Below are 13,199 nucleotides of genomic sequence, written 5' to 3'. Positions count from 1 at the left end.
GCCTGTGTAAGGGCCTTTTCTCACTGGGATAGTCTGAGGCATTTGGCTAAGCAGCAGAGGCAGCCATAAACTGGGGACTTGGCTACACTGGAGAGTTGCAGCACTGGTGGTGGGTTTACAGCCCTGCAACTTCCTCTGTGTCCACACTTGCAAGGCACATACAGCGCTGCAACTCCCTGGCTGCAGCGCTGGCTATACACCTAGTCCGCTTGGGGTGTAACGATTCCAGCGCTGGTGATGCAGGGCTGCTCATCAAGTGTGGCCAGCAAAAGCGCTGTTATTGGCCTCCAGGGTATTAGGAGGTATCCCACTTTTCAGCCACTCTGCTCATCGTTTCGCACTCCACTGCCCTGGGCTCAGGTGACCTGCCCTTTAAATGCCCTGGGAATTTTAAAAATCCCCTTCCTGTTTGCTCAGCCAGGTGTGGAGTGTAATCAATCAATCAATCAATCAATCAGTGACCATGCCTCCACGCGCCAGACGAGCCCCAGCATGGAGCACTGGTGAGCTGCTGGACCTCATCAGTGTTTCGGGGGAAGGAAGCTGTGCAGTCACAGCTGTGCTCCAGCCGTAGGAATTACGATACCTAAGGGCAGATATCAAAGTCCAGGCTGGAAAGGGGCCATGAACGGGACGCGGTGCAGTGCAGGGTTAAAGTGAAGGAGCTGCGGAGTGCCTATTGCAAAGCCCACGAGGGAAACCGCCGCTCAGGTGCTGCCCCCACGACCTGCCGTTTTTACAAGGAGCTGGATGCAATACTTGGGGGTGACCCCACTGCCAATCCGAGGAGCATGATGGAGAGTTCACAGCAGGGAGAGGAGGGGGAGGGGGTAGAGGAAACTGAGAGTGAGGGTACTGGGATGAGGGGAGACACCCCGGTGTCCCAGGAGGCATGCAGCCAGGAGCTCTTCTCAAGCCAGGAGGAAGCTAGCCAGTCGCAGCGGCTGGAAGTTGTTGGTGAAGAAGAAGCAGAGGAGCGGGCTCCCGGTAAGCAGCTTTTATTTTCAGGATGGAAATGTTTCGGGTTGGGCTGCATGCATGCATGACTAGATGTGGAATAGCCCATTGATGTGGTCTATCACGTCGCAGTAATCGGCCTCTGAAATCTCTTCAAAAGTTTCAGCCAGAGCGTGGGCCATGCGCTTGCGCGAGTTCATAGAGAGAGGCACTGTGGTCCTTGTCCCAGTCAGGCTAATGCGTCCACGCCAATGTGCCGCGGGGGGTAGGGGGACCATTGCTGCACACAGGCAAGCTGCATAGGGGCCAGGGCAGAATCCGCATTGCTGGAGAGGACCCTCCCACTCTTCCCAGGTGACCCGCAGCAGCGAGATATCTGGCAGGATAAAATCCTGAGGAAAAGGTAGGGATAGTGTTCAGTGCAGGTCTGCCCCCCCCCCTCCACAGCTCTCTGATTTCCCCAATGCACAGAAACCCCAGTGCAGCCCTGACCCAAGCAGTTGCCCTTCCCAGGTGAGCCGCGGCAGCGAGATGGCTTCATTAATCACTCATTCCCCATTACTCACCATGTCTTCGCTGCTGTGGCCTCTCTGTGCTATGTTTGCTATGTGTAAAGGATGCTACAAATGAGACTAAAAACTCCTTAATTGTGATTATAAACAATGCAGCCTCTGTAATAAATGTTTCTCTTTCTGTTTTTTTTCTAAGTGTCCTTGAATAGTACCAATAATCCCCCATCCCTATCACAGACTCCTGAAAAGCTACAGAACCTGAGGAGGAAACCAAGAAAAAGCAAAGAAGATTTGGTGAAAGCAGTTATGAATCAGTCTGCCAGAGAGAGTAAAAGGCTGCAGAACTGGAGAGAAAAAATTCAGCAGTGGATGGAAACAGAAAGCAGGAGAAAGGAATTGGCTAAGAAGAAAAGCACAAAGCAACTGATAAGCCTCCTGGTGCACCAAACAGAGTGTATGCAGTCACTCATAGGCATGCAGGCAGAGCACTGCCGTGCTGCCCCCCCATCCCAAAGCTCTCTCGCTTGTGCCCCAATGTCAGCTCAAAACCCCCTTCTCCAGCATCTAGGTTCTTACCACCACCAGCTGCCCCCAACACCTGTACGTTCACCTACCAGCCCGTAGAACTACAATCCTTACCCTCTGCACTCAACCCCCATCACCATGCAGCATTTTCATCCTGAAGTGCAGCAGGCATTGCACAGCACTCCAGGCAGGACATATTCCAATCTCTGACTGTACAGTTCACCACCCTACCTCCCCGTCCTTTTACTTACTGTCTTTTCAATAAAAGATTTCTTGGCTTTTAAAACAGTTTTTATTATTGCAGAAAGTGAAAGATACTGTACCCCAAGGAAAAAACAGGCACTGCAAATCATTGTAACCACTGCACTTCACTCCCGTGCAAGGCACCAAACATTACTGTTGGCTTTCGGCCTGAAATTGCTCCCTTGAGGCATCCCTAATTCTTGTAGCTCTGTGCTAGGCCTCTCTAGTAGCCCTGCTTTCTGGCTGTGCAAATTCAGCATCCAGGCGTTGAACCTCGGAGGTCCATTCCTCACTGAATGTTTCACCCTTCCCTTCACAAATATTATGTAGGGTACAGCACGCGGATATAACCGCAGGGATGCTGCTTTCCCCCAAGTCTAACTTCCCATAAAGAGATCTCCAGCGTCCCTTTAAACGGCCGAAAGCACACTCCAAAGTCATTCTGCGCCGGCTCAGCCTGTAGTTGAACCGATCCTTGCTCCTGTCAAGCTTACCTATATACGGTTTCATGAGCCAAGGCATTAACAAGTAAGCGGGGTCTCCAAGGATCACAACGTCCCCTACCATGATCTTACGGTCTGGGAAAAAAGTCCCGACCTGCAGCTTCCTGAACAGGCCACTGTTCCGAAAGATAGACTCAGACTCATAGACTCTAGGACTGGAAGGGACCTCGAGAGGTCATCGCAGGACCAAATACTGTCTAGACCATCCCTAATAGACATTTATCTAACCTACTCTTAAATATCTCCAGAGATGGAGATTCCACAACTTCCCTAGCCAATCTATTCCAGTGTTTAACTACCCTGACAGTTAGGAACTTTTTCCTAATGTCCAACCTAAATCTCCCTTGCTGCAGTTTAAGCCCATTGCTTCTTGTTCTATCATTGGAGGCTAAGGTGAACAAGATTTCTCCCTCCTCCTGATGACACCCTTTTAGATACCTGAAAACTGCTATCATGTCCCCTCTCAGTCTTCTCTTTTCCAAACTAAACAAACCCAATTCCTTCAGCCTTCCTTCATAGGTCATGTTCTCAAGACCTTTAATCATTCTTGTTGCTCTTCTCTGGACCCTCTCCAATTTCTCCACATCTTTCTTGAAATGTGGTGCCCAGAACTGGACACAATACTCCAGTTGAGGCCTAACCAGCGCAGAGTAAAGCGGAAGAATGACTTCTCGTGTCTTGTTTACAACACACCTGTTAATGCATCCCAGAATCACATTTGCTTTTTTTTGCAACAGTATCACACTGTTGACTCATATTAAGCTTGTGGTCCACTATGACCCCTAGATCTCTTTCTGCCATACTCCTTCCTAGACAGCCTCTTCCCATTCTGTATGTGTGAAACTGATTGTTCCTTCCTAAGTGGAGCACTTTGCATTTATCTTTATTGAACTTCATCCTGTTTACCTCAGACCATTTCTCCAATTTGTCCAGACCATTTTGATTTTTGACCCTGTCCTCCAAAGCAGTTGCAATCCCTCCCAGTTTGGTATCATCCGCAAACTTAATAAGCGTACTTTCTATGCCAACATCTAAATCGTTGATGAAGATATTGAACAGAATCGGTCCCAAAACAGACCCCTGCGGAACCCCACTTGTTATACCTTTCCAGCAGGATTGGGAGCCATTAACAACTACTCTCTGAGTACGGTTATCCAGCCAGTTATGCACCCACCTTATAGTAGCCCCATCTAAATTGTACTTTCCTAGTTTATCTATAAGAATATCATGCGAGACCGTATCAAATGCCTTACTAAAGTCTAGGTATATCACATCCACCGCTTCTCCCTTATCCACAAGGCTCGTTATCCTATCAAAGAACGCTATCAGATTAGTTTGACACGATTTGTTCTTTACAAATCCATGCTGGCTATTCCCTATCACCTTACCACCTTCCAAGTGTTTGCAGATGATTTCTTTGATTACCTGCTCCATTATCTTCCCTGGCACAGAAGTTAAACTAACTGGTCTGTAGTTTCCTGGGTTGTTTTTATTTCCCTTTTTATAGATGGGCACTATATTTGCCCCCTTCCAGTCTTCTGGAATCTCCCCCGTCTCCCATGATTTCCCAAAGTTAATAGCTAGAGGCTCAGATACCTCTTCTATTAACTCCTTGAGTATTCTAGGATGCATTTCATCAGGCCCTGGTGACTTGCAGGCATCTAACTTTTCTGAGTGATTTTTTACTTGCTCTTTCCTTATTTTCTCTTCTAAACCTACCCTCTTCCCGTAAGCATTCACTATACTAGAGATTCCTTCAGACTTCTCAGTGAAGACCGAAACAAAGAAGTCATTAAGCATCTCTGCCATTTCCAAGTCTCCCGTTACTGTTTCCCCTCTCCTCATTGAGCAGTGGGCCTACCCTGTCCTTAGTCTTCCTCTTGCTTCTAATGTATTGATAAAAAGTCTTCATGTTTCCCTTTATTCCCATAGCTAGTTTGAGTTCATTTTGTGCCTTTGCTTTTCCAATCTTGCCTCTACATTCCTGTGTTATTTGCCTATATTCATCCTTCGTGATCTGACCTAGTTTCCATTTTTTATATGATGCCTTTTTATTTTGTAGGTCACGCAAGATCTCAAGGGTAAGCCAAGGTGGTCTTTTGCCACATTTTCTATCTTTCCTAACCATCGGAATAACTTGCTTTTGGGCCCTTAATAGTGTCCCTTTGAAAAACTGCCAACTTTCCTCAGTTGTTTTTCCCCTCAGTCTTGATTCCCATGGGACTTTACCTATCAGCTCTCTGAGCTTACCAAAATCCGCCTTCCTGAAATCCATTGTCTCTATTCTGCTGTACTCCCTTCTACCCTTCCTTAGAATTGCAATTTCTATGATTTCATGATCACTTTCACCCAAGCTTCCTTCTACTTTCAAATTCTCAACAAGTTCCTCCCTATTTGTTAAAATCAAGTCTAGAACAGTTTCCTCCCTAGTAGCTTTTTCAACTTTCTGATATAAAAAGTTGTCTGCAATGCAGTCCAGGAACTTATTGGATAGTCTGTGCCCCGCGGTGTTATTTTCCCCAACATATATCTGGATAGTTGAAGTCCCCCATCACCACCAAATCTTGGGCTTTGGATGATTTTGTTACTTGTTTGAAAAAAGCCTCATCCACCTCTTCCACCTGATTAGGTGGCCTGTAGTAGACTCCCAGCACGACATCACCCGTGTTTTTTTACCCCTTTTAGCCTAACCCAGAGACTCTCAACACTTCCGTCTCCTATGTCCATCTCCATCTCAGTCCAAGTGTGTACATTTTTAATATATAAGGCAACACCTCCTCCCTTTTTCCCCTGTCTATCCTTCCTGAGCAAACTATACCCATCCACACCAACATTCCAGTCGTGTGTATTATCCCACCAAGTTTCCGTAATGCCAACAATGTTATAGTTGTATTTATTTATTAGCACTTCCAGTTCCTCCTGCTTATTACCCATACTTCTTGCATTTGTATATAGGCATCTAAGATACTGGTTTGATCTTGCCTCCCAGCTTTACCCTGACCCTCCTTCCTCTCTGCCATTATAGCCCGTGCTCCCTCCTGTTTCCAACCCATCTCCCAGGTCTTGTTCCCCACTTACCTGTGGGCTTTGCTTACCTGTCCCCGTCGAACCTAGTTTAAAGTCCTCCTTACTAGGTTAGCCAGTCTGTGCGCAAATAAGGCCTTTCCCCTCTTCGAAAGGTGAACGCCATCTGTTCCTAGCAGTCCTTCCTCGAATAGCATCCCGTGGTCGAGGAAGCCAAAGCCCTCCTGGCGACACCATCTTCGCAGCCAGGCATTCACCTCCACGATGCATCTCTCTCTGCCCGGACCCCTACCTTCAACAGGAATAATCGAAGAGAATACCACCTGTTCTCCAAACTCCTTTACCCGTTCTCCCAGAGCCCTGTAGTCACTCTTGATCTGCTCAGTGTCACACCTCGCAGTATCATTTGTGCCCACATGGATGAGTAGCATGGGGTAGTAGTCAGAAGGCCGGATAATCCTCGACAATGCCTCTGTAACATCTCGGATACGGGCCCCTGGCAGGCAGCATACCTCCCGGTATGAACGGTCAGGGCGACAGATGGGTGTCTCCGTCCCCCCTCAGCAGAGAGTCTCCAACCACCACTACCCTACGTTTCTAATGAGTGGTGGCAGCAGACCTCCCAGCCTTAGGGGTACGAGGCTTCACCCCCTTAACTGTTGGGGGTGATTCCTTCTCTCCTGTATCAAGAAGAGCACAATGGTTATCTTTTACCACAGCAGGAGGGTTTGCAGCAGCAGTGGAGCACTGCCTGCTGCTAGAAGTAACCAGCTGGCTGTGTCCACCCTGAGCCTCCTCCTCCACTGGTGTGTCAGATACACCCTGAGGCATCTCCTCCTCCACTGGAGTGTCGGTAGTCCTGTCAACTGGGACAGCGCCGTCAGCTGTCTCCACATGGATACTGTCCAGGAATTGCTCATGGACATGGATGTTCCTCTGCCTAGCCACCTCCTCCTGTAGCTCTCCCACCTTCTGCCTGAGAGATTCCACAAGTAGGCACCTTTCACATTGGATGCCACCCCCAGCCTGGATATCAGTAAGTGGAAATTGCAAATTACAGTCTTTGCAAGCCCATACCAGAATCTGGGTAAAAGCATCCATGCTTTGGTGCTCTGTCTGGCTACAGGCGCTGGTGGAGGAGACAGAAGCAGTGCTGGCACAGGTGTTGCGGGTCCTCCTCACCATTGTAAGCCTCCCTCTGTCAAACTGTCTCACATTCCCGTCTACAGCAACCTGTCGGCTCTGCTCTGCTGTAAACAGAAAGGTTTTGGATGTGGCTTGGTTTATAGGTTATGGGGACCAATGGGTCACAGATGAGACCGACAAGGGCCCCACTCCCTTCCTACCCCCCTTCCAAACTCTCTTGCAAAACTCCCTGTTAGCAGCTCCTGTTCGCTAAGCTCCCTGGTTGCTTGTGCGCAGCTTTATAAAGCCCTGGCCTGCGTGAATGCCTCGCCCACTGGTTAAGGCTCAGCCAATTACCAGAGGCTTCTAGCTTTCAAACCTTCCTAGTAGCTCCACCTCCAACTGCCAGCATGATGTGTGCATCATGCACCTTTCCGGGCCAGCCTGTGTTAATGTCAATGAAACGCCCCCGGTGATCCACAAGCGCCATAGAGAAATACCCCTTCCGATTAATGTACTCGGATGCCAGGTGGGGTGGTGCCAGAATAAGAATATGCATCCCATCTATTGCCCTTCCACACTTAGGGAAACCCATTTGTGCAAAGTCATCCAGAATGTCCTGCACGTTCCCCAGAGTCACGGTTCTTCTTAGCAGGATGCAATTAATGGCCCTGCAAACTTGCATCAACACTATTCCAACGGTCAACTTTCCCACTCCAAACTGGTTCGCGACCGATGAGTAGCTGTCTGGAGTTGCCAGCTTCCAGATTGCAATAGCCACCCGCTTCTCCACTGACAGGGCAGCTCTCAATCTCGTGCCCTTGCGCCGCAGGGTGAGGGCAAGCTCAGCACACCGTCCCATGAAAGTGGCTTTTCTCATCTTAAAGTTCTGCAGCCACTGCTCGTCATCCCAGGCTTGCAGGACGATGTGATCCCACCACTCAGTGCTTGTTTCCCAAGCCCAAAGATGGCGTTCCATGGTGCTGAGCATGTCCGTTACTGCCACAAGCAATTTATTGTCACACGCGTCAGGCGAATCGATATCGTCGGACTCCTCACTGTCACTTTGGAGCTGAAGGAATAGCTCAACTGCCAAACGTGATGTGCTGGCGCCATTCATCAGCAAAGTCCTCAGCAGCTCGGGCTCCATTTCCCACAGAAATCGCGCTGCAGATTCACAATGGCGCCAAACTGCTGGGATGTGAAGCGATGCACCATGGGGCATTGGGACAGGAAGCGGAATGACCTGCAGCCTTCCGTCCCCTTCCCACAACCCATGGTGCCAAAATGGGACTAGGTGCTCTGTGGGATAGCTGCCCACAATGCACTACTCCCAACAGCACTGCAAATGCGTCCACATTGCAGTGCTGGTAGCTGTCAGTGTAGCCACAGTGCAGTGCTGTCCCTACACAGCTGTACGAAGACAGCTGTAACTCCCAGCGCTGCACATCTCCAAGTGTAGCCATACCCTGGGAAGCGAACAGTCACATCCTCACATTCCAAACTAGTCACATTGAAATAAGGTGCTATTGGGCTGTTAGGAGTACAATCCTGCCCTGAGATTCCATCACCTCCAGGGGAAGGGAAGAGCCTAGAAGATGTAAAAGGAAACTTAGTTTAATAGCATCCTGTCTGGCAAGAACTCACTTATCATAGTTATGAAATCCTCACGTCTGCATTGTCTTGCCATTATAGTTCCCACTTTGCTACTGTTTATTTGCATGGTCTTTGTCTGGTTCTGTGATTGTTTCTGTCTGCTGTATAATTAAGTTTGCTGCGTGTAAACTAATTAAGGCGGTGAGATATAATTAATTAGCTATAATCATATTACACTCTGTTGGGATTGGTTAGGCAAATGATTGTAAAGTAATGAAAATAAAATGATTGGTTAAGGTATAGCTGAGAATATTACTATATAAACTAGGGGCAAACAGGAAGTAAATTTGCATTGGAAAATAAGGAAAAAGGAACTTGGATTTAAGCTTGCTGGAAGTTCACTTCAATAGACATCGAATTGTTTGCGGCTTTGGACTTGGGGTATTGCTACTCTCTGTTCACGCGAGAAGGACCAGGGAAGTGAGAGGGTGAAGGAAGAAGCCCCCTAACACTCCCTGCCCCAGCCGTGCAGCTCCTGCCCCCAACTCCGGGCTCTGGCTGAGGACACTGACCTCTAGCCGCATGGCAGTGGGCCCCAACCCCCAGCTCCAGCCGTGCAGCTGCGGGGCTCACCCCCCACCCCCCTCTCTTGGCCCTGCATTTATGCCCCCCTCTCCATCGCCCCTGGGCCCAGAAGCCTTCCTGGCTTTATATCCACCTGTCCATCGCCCTAGGGCCCAGCTGTCTCCCCTGGCCCATATCCATGCCACCATGTCCCCCACTGCCTCCACCTCCAACCCTCCTTCCCCGCATCCAGGGCTCAATTTGTCTTGGGGCTTGCTGAGAAAAGTGCTATGAACAAACGTGCAAGTGTCACTTTTCACGGGCTTCTAGATACCTACTAAGTGTCCTGTGAAAAGCAATTGATAATAACAAATACACAAATATCACTTTTAAAATTTTTATTATTGAGTCTGCTAAAAAAAATTCCTACATCACTTACAGTGACGTGGATGCGTCTATGTGCTGTTCGTTTGTTTTTCCTAAAGTTAATCAAGTATTTTAGGAAAAAGCAAGATTTGGTGGCCGCATTCTGAGGCCAGCCAAAAAATTGCTGCAAGAACCCATGATCTATACTGACATAGTATGGTCTATATGCGGGGTTGGATCAGAGTAACTACAGAGCTCAGGGGGGTGGATTTTTCACACACCTGGTAGATGTAGTTGTCCCAGCATAGGTCTGTAGCGCAGACCAGACCTTAACTGAGATTGGGGTCACATATATAGGACCAAATCCTGAGAAAATTGCAATTTTACTCATGTGGGTATTTTCATAAATGTCAATGGGAATTGCTCGTGAATGAGTTTACTTGTGGGTTTGAGAGTTGCTCAGTTCAAGGCCTCAGAGCCTGAAGCATCCAGCAGCAGGACTGTGAATGAAACAGGTTTTGCTCTCACCTCACTATAAACTGGGAGTGACTCTCCACTGGTGAGTGTAAAACCGAGGGAAGTGCCAGAAGAACCAGTCGTGTGGCTGCTTTAACTCACTTTCACAGTCACTGCTTGACCCCCGAGAGCAATTGTAGCAAACATGAAGAGGAGAGATTCTGCTGTGGACAGCAACACCAGGACGGGGCACCTTGCTTCACCTGGGGCCTGAACCATCCAAACCATCTTCCCTCTTCTGGAATGGAGATGTTCCGTGTTTCTGAATTTATGGTCCTACCTGACAGGCAGCTGTCACACAATGAAGTTTTTGATGGTATCTATGATTCTGTCAACAAATGCAGTCCAGTCCTAGCTGACACTGGAGTTCTCACTGATTTTCTCTTTTGCTGTTACAGGAAACTGAATAGAAGATCCAAGTGGTGGTACATGATGCCAACGGACAATCACACTTTTTTTGACCCTGTAACCTACATCCTGACAGGCATCCCAGGTGTGGAAGAGTCTCAGGTCTGGATCTCCATCCCCTTCTGTCTGATGTACATTGTGGCACTTTTTGGGAACTCTCTCATAATATTCATTATGCTAACAGAACGAAGCCTCCATGAGCCCATGTATCTATTCGTGTCCATGTTGTCTGCTGCTGATCTGCTGTTATGTATCACTGCAGTGCCCAAGATGCTGGTTGTATTCTGGTTTAGAGCAGGGGAAATTTCTTTTGCTGCTTGCCTGACCCAGATGTTCTTCATCCATGTCATTTTTATGGCCCAGTCGGCCATCCTGCTGGCAATGGCGTTTGATCGGTACGTTGCCATCTGCGACCCCCTGAGATACACCATCATACTAACCAAGTCTGTGATCGGGAAGATGGGGCTGGCAGCTGTCACAAGAAGTTTCTGTATAATTTTCCCCGTCATCTTTCTCGTGAAGCATCTGAAGTTCTGCAGAACCAACCTCCTGCCTCACACCTATTGTGAGCACATGGGCATAGCCCGGCTGGCCTGCGACGACATCACAGTCAATGTCTGATATGGCATAGCCATGGCTATTTTAGCAATCGGTTTGGATGCTGTGCTCATTGCTGTATCTTATGGACTGATCCTCAGGGCTGTTTTCCGGCTCCCCTCCAAGGATGCCCGGCTCAAGGCTCTCCGCACCTGTGGCTCCCACCTCTGTGCCTTTTTCTCCTCTTTTGCAGACCGATTTGGGCACATTGTTCCAGGTTATAGTCTCAACCTCCTGGCCAACCTCTATGTGCTCGTTCCCCCCATGTTAAACCTCATCGTGTATGAGGTGAGAACAAAAGAGATCCTGAAACGGGTGATCAATGTCTTTTATCGATCCTGCAGCAGAAGCTCCCTGTTGAGCTAAAGGAAGCAACAGTAAATGCTTTGGGACTTGGAAATTAAAGGCAGATTTTCATCTGAACTATAGGGATTTTGTAATTATATACTTCCAGTGTATGAGCTGGAAATCTGGTCTCCCTCGTCACCAGAAGTTGGTCCAATAAAACATATCTCCTCCCCACTTTGTCTCTCTAATATCCTGGGACACACATGGCTACAAAAACACTGCACACTGCCACAGAAGGCAGCCAGACCAAGTAAGTCTTGTTCTAAGATGAAGGGAAACAACAAAATAAGAAAGCACAAAGGTAAAATCACCTTGCAAGAGAGCACGGTGTGTGCTCTTCTGTGACAAGCTACATCTGAGCTGGACTCTTACCGGTAACAGAAAGCTGCACATTGGGAGTCGGGCTCTAGTTTTGTTTCTGCCACCGACCTGCTGTGCCACCTTTGGTTTGTTTCTTTCCTCCTCAAACTCCTAAACCATTCTCAGAGTCACAGCTCTGCTGGCCTCAGTCATCCACAGAATCACCCGGGGGGGAGGAGTGAGGCAAATTTGCCCCAGGACCTGCAGAGGTCCCCATGGGAATATACTATTCTATAATACTGCAACTTTTTTTATGGAAAGGGCCCCCAGAATTGCATTGCCCCAGCCCCTGAATCCTCTGGGCAGCCCTGGTCCTCCATTCTGCAGCCAAGGCCTGCGTCCCACAGACCTTGTGTTTGGCTGCCTTACAGCACATTTCATGTGAATGGGTCCGGCTTCCCCAGGCTGATCTCGATCTCTTCCCTACACTCATGGCTTTGTAGGGGGTGGCTGGGTTGGAGAAAGATTAGGGTTGCTGTTGCCTGGTGCCTGGGCGAAAGGCTCATTTGCACATGCTCTCTGGTCCCCCTGACTGTGGGAGAGAGAGAGAGAGAATATAAGGTGTGTGTGTGTGATTAGCTGTGTCTTACCCCGTGTTAGAGGGATGCTTTGCCACTGAGGATAAGGTGCTGATTCCTCCTGGGGATTAGCCTTCTGCTAATGTCGGAAACTCTCATCTCTAGACATTTTGGGTATGTCTTGTAGTCTCTCAGTGACCTTGAGATTTGATTCTATGTGGACGCAGAGGTTGGTAATGGAAGGACAAAGGGATCTTGAGTCTAATGTGCTAGTGAAGATGGATGGTCCCTTTTAGACAGAGTCCAGCCTTGGAATTGGCAATGGTGAAGAATATTGACTGTGGAGGAGAAAGACTTGCCCTTAGCTGTTAGCAGGGAGGACACAGCTAGCCAGCCCATGCGTTCTGTCAAGCAAGAGAGTTCAGAATCTGACCCTCCAGAACAGGGAGGAAGAAAAAACCTTTTCGCTGCTGATGGAAGCCAAGGTTAACCCTAAAATGCCAAAACCCGAACGGTATTGAGGCAAAGGTTTGGCATGAGAAAAATGCTGGTAAATGTACGGTTGTGGTAAATCTGATGTTAATGCTAATGTTAAATTTTGCGACTGGTTTGTTGCTAATGCCAAGAACTGTAAAGATGTACAATGTACATGGTCTTTTGGAAAAACCCTTGAACACATTGGGAGTGATACATAAGAACTCAGTATGTGCTAAAAGCCTCTGTGGTTAAACTGTTTCTTATATGATAACACACACTATGGCCAAAGGCCATGTTATACTGCTGTCTTAAAGCTAGGGCATGTAACCAGTCTTGGAACTTTTCACAGCAGACAGGACATTCCAGACCTAATGTGCTGTATGAGAAGGGAAACTGAGGCGTACCATCATATTGCTTTCATGGCTAAGAGTCAAAGTACCTACACTACAGAGAACATTAATAGCTACATTGACTTGATGTTAATTGGGTACCAAACATTAGCCAGAGCTTGTATGGACTCTCTGGACAGAACCAGTGCAGCACGCAGAGAGGACAATATC

At 48.2% G+C, this 13,199-nt stretch overlaps 1 pseudogene; it reads left to right on the top strand.

Annotated features, from left to right (window-relative positions):
- The first annotated feature begins 10,360 nt into the window (after positions 1–10,360).
- Positions 10,361–11,302, top strand: LOC127055400 (olfactory receptor 52B2-like; annotated as a pseudogene).
- The last annotated feature ends 1,897 nt before the right edge of the window (positions 11,303–13,199 follow it).

The sequence above is a fragment of the Gopherus flavomarginatus genome, chromosome 1 (assembly GCF_025201925.1).
Source record: "Gopherus flavomarginatus isolate rGopFla2 chromosome 1, rGopFla2.mat.asm, whole genome shotgun sequence".
In the NCBI taxonomy this organism is placed as follows: domain Eukaryota; kingdom Metazoa; phylum Chordata; order Testudines; family Testudinidae; genus Gopherus; species Gopherus flavomarginatus.
The sequence above is the reverse complement of the archived record's forward strand: the minus strand, read 5'-3'. Positions and strand labels throughout refer to the sequence as shown.